This window comes from Grus americana, chromosome 2 (genome assembly GCF_028858705.1).
Source record: "Grus americana isolate bGruAme1 chromosome 2, bGruAme1.mat, whole genome shotgun sequence".
Taxonomy (NCBI): domain Eukaryota; kingdom Metazoa; phylum Chordata; class Aves; order Gruiformes; family Gruidae; genus Grus; species Grus americana.
The window spans coordinates 23520938-23531685 of NC_072853.1; the positions used below are offsets into that span (position 1 = coordinate 23520938).

General features: G+C 47.7%; 1 long non-coding RNA gene across 3 annotated transcripts; it reads right to left on the bottom strand.

Annotated features, from left to right (window-relative positions):
* Window positions 1-2214: 2214 nt before the first annotated feature.
* On the bottom strand, window positions 2215-10593 carry LOC129203547 (uncharacterized). 3 transcript variants are annotated; one of them, XR_008576073.1, is made up of 3 exons: window positions 10304-10593; window positions 9249-9418; window positions 2215-3504 (listed from the first exon to the last, which is right to left on the bottom strand). It is a non-coding gene; the product is annotated as an uncharacterized LOC129203547 (long non-coding RNA). The 3 variants fall into 3 exon arrangements; XR_008576074.1 differs by having other exon boundaries at window positions 9077-9418; XR_008576072.1 differs by lacking the exon at window positions 2215-3504 and having other exon boundaries at window positions 7433-9418.
* Between the last annotated feature and the right edge of the window lie 155 nt (window positions 10594-10748).

Here is a 10748-nt window from a genome sequence, read left to right on the forward strand (position 1 = left end):
TTAAGCAGCCATGTTTAGAGTTTTGCTGGTCCATAGGACTTTGCCACATCCTCGATGGCTGACAGCTAACGTCCTGCGCTTGTTCAGGGGGCTCCGTCACTTGTACAGATAGAGCAGGCACAGACCTGGGGGGAAGGCAGCAGGAGAGTGAGTGCAGCAGGAACTGGAATGGAAGAGTTTACCTCAGAGTATCTGAGGACACTTCCCAGAGTATGCAGTCCAAGCAAAGGGAGTTTCATAGCTGGTTTTAAAGTCCTTCCTTTGAGCTATGCCTGCAGTGCTGGGCTAGATGTAATCCCCTGCTTGCTCCCCTTCTTCCAGTCACATTTTGGATGTGTTATACGCAGCCCTGATGTCATGCTTTTCCCTCCCCTTCTCCACTGTCGTGGTTTTACCCCAGCCGGCAGCTAAGCCCCACGCAGCCGCTCGCTCACTCCTCCCTGGGTGGGATGGGGGAGAGAACTGGAAGGGTAAAAGTGAGAAAACTTGTGGGTTGAGACAAAGACAGTTTAATAGGTAAAGCAAAAGCCACACACATGAGCAAAGCAAGACAAGGAATTCATTCACCACTTCCCATGGGCAGGCAGGTGTTCAGCCATCTCCAGGAAAGCAGGGCTCCATCACATGTAACAGTGACTTGGGGAGACAAACGCCATCACTCCAAACGCCGCTGCGCCCCACCCCAGTCCTTCCTCTTTCCCCAGTCCCTTATATGCTGAGCGTGACATCATATGGTATGGAATATCCCTTTGGTCAGTTGGGGTCAGCTGTCCCAGCTGTGTCCCCTCCCAACTCCTTGTGCACCCCCAGCCATCCTGCTGGTGGGGTGGTGTGAGGAGCAGAAAAGGCCTTGGCCCTGTGTAAGCACTGCTCAGCAGTAACAAAAACATCTGTATATAACAAAAACATCTCTGTATTATCAACATTGTTTCCAGCACAAATCCAAAACACAGCCCCATACTAACTACTATGAAGAAAATTAACTCAATCCCAGCTGAAACCAGGACACCTCCCAGCCCTCAGCACAGTGCACAGCAGAGCTCGCGCTGCACCACATCACACCCGCAGGCCTCCAGCCCTGGCCAAGGCTGACGTTGCAATAGGCCATTGATGACTTGCTTCTCTGGGCCAAGTCAGCTGCGTCTGGCTCTCTCACTACGTTCACCAAACATGGAAGCCTGGGGGAGGAAGCCCTCACCAAGCATTTACCAGGAGGCTCTCAGTCAGCTGCATGGGTTTGGTATTTCTCACTAAAATGGCCATAAGCTGGGCAGGCACACAGAAGGTACAAGACACTGAGGACTCTGAGGTATGGATGTTCAGAGCAGAGTGAACATTTCTAGAAAGCAGAAAAGCATCAAAACGTTCAGATGCCTCTAGGCTGCCCACAAGCAGCATCTGCCACGGGATGGAGCAGCCAGTGCTTTTGTTCTGCCCCTCTGCAGGGATGACGGGGACTCAAGCGGTCCCAGTTCAACACATGCTTGAAAATAACAGCCTATTTGCTTCAGCTCCCCAGTGTCACAGTAAGGCAGTGAGTTGCCGTCTTTCCTAGGAAGGGTGGGGAATTTGTACAGTGTTACATCATTTGCTAATTTGTGTGTTACCTGGCATTTTGTTACCTGCCCTTTGGGGCTGCAGGTGACTGGACTGGTTTGACTCCCATAGCAGGGGGAGCTGAGTCCCTTTCAGCTGGGGGGAGAAGGTGTTGAGGAGCCAAGGACCACCCCTGTGGTCATCTCAGTGGGTAGGAGAGCTCCTGCTCCATTTCCAGCCCAACTCTCCTCTTCACTCACCAACTTTGTTTCTTTGCAGACTCGTACAAAGCCCCATGGGAACGAAGCTAACCTGGCAAGAGTGATCGAGGCACCGCTGAGTCTAAATGGATGCCCTTACAAGACATAAAAATGAAGTGTATTTTATCTAATGCTGATAACTTGGACTTGGGCCTTCAGAGAGACCAAGGTGCTTAGCCAGAGACCCACCACCTATTTTCCATACTAATTGGGCCCTTTTGTTGGGAGAAGCTGGACAGAAGCCAAACATGTTAGATGTTAAATCCTGCCCCAGGCACCTCCTAGGGCTCTCGGTGAAATCCCTCTTGCTCTGGAGGAGGGTCTGCTCCCCCTCCAGTCATTGAAATCCTCCTCCCATCAGATCACTTCCCAACCCCAGGGCCTGAAGTCCCTCTTGACACATCAACTCTCTCTTCAGTCCTTTCCCAATCCTCTCCCCTTCCACATCCCCCTTTTTTGGGTAAAACAGGGTGACCAAACAACTAGTGCTAATTATTCCTCCAGAATTGTGCTGCAACGGACATAGTTTCACAGGCAGCCAGAAGGCCAATTAACATTTTATCAGCACTGGAACAGTCTCCCTTTGTCCCTGGGCACGAACCCTGCTGCTTATCTTGTGTCAGCTCTGACTCTGCAAGCAGATTTGTCACTAAAACATCCGAAACTAACTCATTGGAAAAAAAAAAAAAAACAAACCCCAAACCCCCAAACCTACAACCAATGAACACTTAAGAGGGAAGTGGTCAGGACTGCATGGGCTGGAGAAGGGAGAAAGCTGTGAGGACAAGGGAAGAAGGGGGCACAAAAGGGGAATGGTCCTTCTCTCAGTGGCAGCTAGTCACTGGGTATGTTCAGCTGCCGGTGGAACCACAAATGGTGACTCAGTGCCCTCTAAAGGATGGCCGGGCAGGGCCACGCTCCCAGTCTTCTCCAAAAACACCAGGTTTGGCCGTGTTGGGTTCCAACTGTAACCCAAAATGCATTGGAAGCCACAGACACCACAAAATGCACCTGAAGTGAACAGTTATTTGAATATATAGAATCACAGAATCATTTAGGTTGGAAAAGACCTTTAAGATCATCAAGTCCAACCTAACAATGGCAGTGCCCTACTTCCCACCTCTTACAGGTAAGAGCATTATTATTATAAGGCAGTTATTAATTGCCACTACGATCCTTTTGAACCGAGAGAAAAACTCTGCTGTGGCATCAGTGGTGGAGAGGGGAACAGGGTCAGCTTTGGCCAGAAAGACCATGTCAGGCTATGGGCAAGCTGGCTGGCTCCTTTCACAAGTGAGGGCCACAGTCTGATGATACAATAAATTACGTCCTAAAATTGGGTTAAAAGCAGTGTGTGATATGAAGCACTCAGTGATATAAACTCCTCATGGTGGATCAAATTTATGCAGTCATGATGGTTTTACTTCATATTAGCAAGCTTTATGCAGCAGGTTCTGTCATCGTGTGTCCAGGCCAGGGTTTCATGGCACCTCATGCAGCTACCTTGGAGGCTTCATCATCTGTTCCTTCTTGCTCTCCACCTGCTTCTTTATCCTTGGTGTTACCAGCTTCCTTCAAATGCAGAGCCTTTCAATCCTGTTTGCACCTTCTTCTCAGAGCACCTGCTATATGCAGGTCTTTTCCTGCCCCAGGTCTCAATTCTTGTGTCCAACTCCTCCAGAAGATGTTTGTCCAGACCCTCCTGCAACTGATGCAAAGGTTTCAAGTCACCCTGGGAAGGTGGGTGCAGCACAGAAATTGTGCTGACAGTGGGAGAGGGAAGCCTGGCAAGTGGATCTACAAGGTCTTTAGGTGGGTGCAGCATTGTGGAACCAATAGGCATAGACCAAGGTGAGGAGTGAGAGTTCAATCAAGCCAGCACAGACTCAACAGGAGCTCATTCAAGTATGACTCTCATTTTGAGGGTCTCATAAGGGCTTATCACCAGCCAACTCCTCTGTGCATGAGCTGCACCTCCATGCCCTGCACACACCTTCCTCAGCAGGCATCCTTCCCACGCCACGCTGCCACTGCAGACCCCCCCAGCGCAGCAGGACCAGGCTGCAGGAGGCACTCGCTGTGTGGCCGTGCACAGAGCCTCGTCCAGCCCCACCATCCTGGCAGCCACTCTGCTCTCTCTGTCCTCTCCCTGGCTCAGTTTCATGCAGGTCGGTGAATCCTATTCTACTTCAGTTTCGGTTTGCCTTTTGTTTTTCCTCTTTGTACTTGTTTTCAAACAGTCCTTCCACTTTTCTTTGGCTCATCATGTGAATTGAGATAATTAGCTCAAGGCTGCCAGGGCTGCAGGGCTGCGCTAGAGGACCTGCAGGCTGACATTTCAGAGCCATCAGGATTTTGGTACTGGGTCAGAAGATGTCAGGCTAGCAATTCAAAGGTGGCAGGACTACAATAAAATGGTTAAAGGGCCTGGACTGAGACCTGAGAGAAGAGTTTAGGGGAAAGCATCATCCATGAAGTAAGAAACACAGAAATACATCCTGCATATGGGCAATCTCATGTCCTAGTGAACAGCTAAAGGACTTTACATAAAGAAATTGGCAAAAGCATCCTTGGGGATTTGGTCCTTCCAGTTCTCACAGCAAATGAACGAACTGCAGTTGGCCCAGTGAAGGTCCATGTTTTCTCTCAGGCAACACACTCTTACACTACTGCCATCAGCCTTTTGCAAAGCAAACATACACACAAAATCCCCGCACCACCAAAGGACTGGCACCCCATCACGCACACAGTGCACACATGGCAGAGCAGCAGCAACTTGCTCTGTAACAGGGAGCAGCAGATTGGCACATGCTGGCACAAAAATCACTATCATGTATACCTGCTAATTCAGCAATGCCCATCCGAAACACGTTACCTCTTCATGCCAGAGCTCACTCTGGTCTCACTCACTAAGCCAGCACCACAAGACAAATACCAAAGCATGCCCTACAAGAGAGATGTGGCTTTGTTAGGAGAAAAGTAGTTGAGGAAGGAAGGAAGGAAGGAAGGAAGGAGGAAGGAAGGAAGGAAGGAAGGAGGAAGGAGGGAAGGAAGGAGGAGGAAGGAAGGAAGGAAGGAGGAGGAAGGAAGGAAGGAAGGAAGGAGGAGGAAGGAAGGAAGGAAGGAGGAGGAAGGAAGGAAGGAAGGAGGAAGGAAGGAAGGAGGAAGGAAGGAAGGAGGAAGGAAGGAAGGGGGGAGGAGGAAGGGAGGGAGGAGGAAGGGAGGGAGGAGGAAGGGAGGGAGGAGGAAGGGAGGGAGGAGGGAGGAGGAGGGAGGGAGGGAGGGAGGGAGGGAGGGAGGGAGGAGGGAGGAGGGAGGGAGGAGGGAGGGAGGAGGGAGGGAGGAGGGAGGGAGGAGGGCGGGAGGAGGGAGGGAGGAGGGAGGGAGGAGGGAGGGAGGAGGGAGGGAGGAGGAAGGGAGGAGGAAGGGAGGAGGAAGGGAGGAGGAAGGGAGGAGGAAGGGAGGAGGAAGGGAGGAGGAAGGGAGGAGGAAGGGAGGAGGAAGGGAGGAGGAAGGGAGGAGGAAGGGAGGAGGAGGAAGGAAGGAGGAGGAAGGAAGGAGGAGGAAGGAAGGAGGAGGAAGGAAGGAGGAGGAAGGAAGGAGGAGGAAGGAAGGAGGAGGAAGGAAGGAGGAGGAGGAGGAAGGAAGGAGGAGGAGGAGGAAGGAAGGAGGAGGAGGAAGGAAGGAGGAAGAAAAAAAAAAAGAAAGATGTTCTGCACTTCCACTGGGGATAGAATGAGAAGGAACTGCAAAAATGGGAACTTGGGTCAGACACTAGGAAAATAATTTCCAAGTTAAGGAGAGTAAAACCCCAGAATAGACCGCCTTAGAGATTACTGCATTGCCATCCTTGGAGGATTTCTATGAAAAAGCTGGAAAAAATCAGTCGGGATGATACAGTGTTCTCACTTGGGAAGAGAATGGACTAGGACACTTACCACACTTCCTTCCTGTCTCTCTTTTCCCCCCACAATTCTGCAACTCTAAGTTTACAATCTGGCATAATCTAGGTGCTTGCATGGAAATATGGCAATTTCCCGAAGTACACACCAGGAGCAGCAGCATGATATTCAAATGTTTTTGCCTCAAGTACTTTGGCTCTTAAGGAAGAAATACTGTAGCTACAGATGAAGGGAGCAACCCTCAGACTTCAGCAATTCTGATTCTAGCTAGTAAGGGCCAGAGGGAGAGAGAAACACTAACCTGTTTTACACAGTACCTTAATTTGGTGGTTTCTGAGTGAGGGGGGTGGGACTGTATGTGGTGCAGGCCAGGGAAAGAGAGCAGAGCAGGTGACTTGAGAGGAGGTGGCTGTATTAGGGACAGGGATGGAGCAGCACGAAGCTCACTCTCAGGGAAAGGAGTGAGAGACGAGAACCAACAGACACGGAGCAGCTGAGCCCGTCCTGCAGGGCAGCTGGTGACAGCCAGGCACGGACTCCCCCCGCTCCTGCATTGTACCGTCCCTCTTCCCCAGAGCCAGCTTTCCCAGAGTGCTCCGTGCCCAGCTCACACCCCACTCAAGGACCTCTTCCTCTGCCCATCCGCCTTTCCACCCCGACAGCATGTCCCAAGGCTTCACCAGTTCTTAGAGTGAGGAAGGAGAGACAGAGCATATATACACTTGAGGAGATGTGAGGGGGAAAATGCTGCAATATTCCCAAACTCAGCTCAGTACCTTTGCATTCCCCTAGCTGCACTTGGCATCAGAGAAAACAACCCTAGTGCACAAACCTGTTGCTTTGTTTGCTTCAGCCACATTATAAAGTAATTAACTATTATATTTCCCGTGTCATGACTGCCTGAGAACAACACTTCTTTCCCTGTTTGTTGCCAAAAGGATCTCTCCTTCACAAGGTCAGTAAAGGAAACAGACATGCGGTTCTTTGTATGAGCAAAGAATAGCCCCAAAAATAAGAAAGCAAAACTGCTTTTGCCCATGTTCAAGAAGATTCAAAATACAGAGCTCTGAGGTCTTGGTGTAGGTTATTTTTCCTTTTTTATTTTTTATTAAATAAATTACTCAGAATTTGGGGTTGGCTCTGCTGAAAAGATTATCTAGCACTGAAAAGCCTATCTGGACTAAGTAGGCTACCAAAGCAAACAGTGTTATCAGCTAGGCACTCTGTTTAAAGAAACTGGCACTCCCCTTCAAAAGGTACATGTTTCTCCTTATCTCTTTACACAGACCATCAAGGTTTTAGCTTTCACAATGCGATTTTAGCACATGGCATTGCTCTGTAGCTAAACAGAAAACACTGAGATGTGAAAAAGATCTTGCAGTTCCTAACTCAGAAACACAGCATGCATATTCTGAACAGTAAAACTTTTTGTAAAATCAACTATCAGCTGTGTGAATTAAAAAAAAAATTAATCTTCAATATTAGCACTTTTCAGATACAATTTAAAAATGCTTCCTGTGGCTAACTACAAAGCTGGGTTTGCATCATTTCCAACAGTTTAGTGCAATCCATCGTATATCAAAAAGTCGTAATTCCTAGGCAACAGAAAGGAAATTTACTGAACACATTTCAGTAGCTTCCCTATTTCCAAGATAGCCTAGAATAAAAAAAGCAATTGCATTCACAAATCCTAATACCATTGACACAAAAGAAAATCTTGTACCTGCTTAGAGCTTTAAGTTACAAAGGACCTTTATTTAACTTATGTTTAGAAAACACGTACTAGTGCAGTCTAAAATATTATTCAATTGCTGTTAGTGAAAGACACTGTGTAAACTTTGCTCTTTTTCCTATTTGGTAGTTCTATTAACACTTAGCTGAAAGGAGGAAACATGTCCATCAGGCAAGTTATCTTATCTGGATTGTGAAATACTTCAAAAGATTTATAATTAAGGAATTATTACCCCTCATTCAATTCCTGTTTGGCTTAGATTCCCGGAAGCTGACAAAGGAAATGGTTACATCTTCCAGCTAAATCTCAAGCTCAGAGTTTCAAAAAAAGCAGTTTCTGTTAAGAGCGCCAACGTCTAGGCCCAGCCACGCATGTGTAACACCTGCAGTGACGGGGCACATGTTGGTTCTGGGCAATAAGCTCAGCTTATGAGACAAGCGTGCTACAGCAACTTTTATCAGCCACCACATAGTACTTGAGAGCAGCAGAGCTAAAATGGATCTTGGAGAGACCCAGATGAGAATATCAGGTAACACTCAACAAGGGCTCTCCTGCCAGGATTGGCTCACGGAACCCAGACCTCACTCGGGGCTCTGGACTGCAGTTCTGGGTGGGCAATCAGCAGAACCAAGAACAAAAAAAACATCCAAGTCCTTAATCCTGAACAACTAGCAGAATTTGCCAGCAACCCAATCTAAAGCTTAATGCAAATCTTGTGCCTCAACCACAGAACCATTCTTTCTTTTTGCCTTAAAACACTTAGGCCACATCTTGAAAAATAAGTTTAACATGTTTGTTACAGAAGAAGGACAAGATAATTGTTTTGGGCACCATCAGCTAACTGTACCTACCTCCTACTGCAAAGGTTTATTCACTTATAAAGGAAACTGCATTAAATCAAATCCAAATTCCCCATTTAACACTGTGATAATATGGAGGCGTGGGGGGAGTAGACAGCAAAACTTTTACTAACTGTTACACCATTGCTTCAAGTCAAAGCAAAAGGACTGTGATCTACGAGGACAAGACCCATGAAGCATACTATTTTGCCAGAAGAAGAAATACTATATATGTTTAAATAGAAAGCTCCAGTGCTTCTGAACAATAATTTGAACTTTGCTGGCTGTCCATCTAAGGTTAAGAGTGCATTTTTACTGCCCTAATAGCATTTAGTGCCAGAAAATTTTGAAGTCATACGTTGTTAAGAGGCTAAGACCACGATCACCGAAAAGTCCCCTTCTGCTAAGCAAAACTTGAATTTTTTTTTTAATTTTTTTTAAATCAGGCAAGAGAGAAGAAATGCCCTACCATGCTCTGGGCTCTTTCTTGCCATCGTCCAGGAGCACTGAAGACAGAAACAGAGTGACCTAACTCACAGGAAAGAGCAAGAACATATGTAAGCAAGCAGAAACATGTAAGAATACGTCCAGGTGCCAATGACTGAGAAGTGCAAAAGCAAGAGCAGTATGAAAAAGGACAGTCTGAGGAAAGGAGGTATGCTAAACAACAGAACCAAGTAAGGAAGGGAGAGAGCAGGAACAGTACACAGTACATCCTAGGGAGGGCATTATAAACCAGTATTTAAACTAGAGACAATTTTTTTCCCTATAAAAATCACAGTTTAAATTTTAACAAACCCATCGAACCTCACTAAAAGATATTGTTGATTCTGGCTTTACTCATCCGACAGAAGTGACCACTGCTATTAGCAGAGCCAGCAGCAGAGCACTCCTTCATTTGTCAGCTGCTTCAAATGCAAAGTCGGTATCTCAGTTTAAAACACCGGTGCGGGGTGGGGGTTGAATGAAGATGTCATACTTTGCCATGAAACAGATGGGGAGATGCCAGTTCTGCCGTGGGTTCGGTGACCTCCAACAAGAGGCAGTAAAACTGCAGCTGCCAAATGCAAGTGGAATCCTTCACATGTGACAGCAAAATTCCACAAGTACTCCCTCCTACGGCTCTATTTAAACCCGAGATGGCAAATGCTGGCGAAAGAAAAATAAAACAAGATATGAAAATGCAGACAATTCTTCCTCTTTCTGGTGAAACTACGTTAAAAAAAAAAACCCACCAACCCACACACAGAAGAAAAACTACATTAAGCTGTTATCTCCAAGACTTTTGCAAATCCAAATCTGGCTCCTTGCCTTACATTTGTACTAATTTGTTTAGCAGGAATGAAGTACATTTGGTTTGATGCTATTCTTTTGTGAGAATCTGAAACACATTTAATTAGTTGGTAATAAAAAAGCCGTATAATTCTAAAATATGGGAAAATATTTTCTTTTTTTGTGAGAAGCTTCATTTTTTTAGGACTGCAGAAGCTAGCTAAAAACAATCCAGCAGTATGCTTGCCACAGGTTTTCTAAAATCCAGAGGATTACTTCTTCTCTCTGAAAAATTGTTTACATTGCACAAGTGACAACACTCATTTGATAAGCTTCGGATGGGACATGATTGCCTTATATCATCTCCTCCCAAACTGCTTAGAATAATGGCAGATGCCTTACACACTCGTTAAAGCTACAAAAAGATGGTAAGGTAATGCCCAACACTATTCAATCTACAACTGAAACTTTAATGTTTTAACACAAAACACATTAAACTTAAGGAACAACCAGAGTAGAACCTAAATACTGTTCCTGATAAAAGCTTTGCCAGTCTATTAATAACCCTCCTCCCGGAGATGCAGCTTCAAATTTTCCTCCAGCCTTGTTCTGCTTCTTGAGCAAAATCCACACTACTGAAAAGGTGTAGCTCTGGTTTGCACAGCTCGGGGGGGAGGGTAATTAACGGCATCGCTGGGCTCCTCAGGAGCCAGAAGCTAGGCTCGCCAAGCCTTGGAACAGGGCCCCGTTAGGTGATGTTACCTAACGTCCAAGTCAGCCTTGAAAAAATAGATAAAGTTCCGGAGGAGGCCCGAGCCTGCGCGCCGGCAGAAGAAAGCTCTCGCTAACTTTTAGCGGCACGGCTGCGACGCCGAGGACTCAGCCCCCTCCCCCCCCAGCAGAAGCATGGCGCTGGGAAGCACGGCGGGCCACCGACAAGCCGCCACAGGGAAGGAGGACGCACGCTTCCCGGGCGGCAGCCTGAAACCCTGGGACGGGACGGGCCCAACCGCCCACCGGCAGCGCCGCCGCCCTTAGACGAGAACGTCAGCCTCTCGCGACGCCCCGCCCCCCCTTGGCGGAAGCAGCCCTTCCACGCATGCGCCGGGAAAAGGGGCGGGTCAACCCCCCCGGGCCCATCCGTTTCCGGCCGGCACGCGACCTTCCTCGCCCGCGCGCGCCACTGGCGGCAGGGCTACCTGCGCCC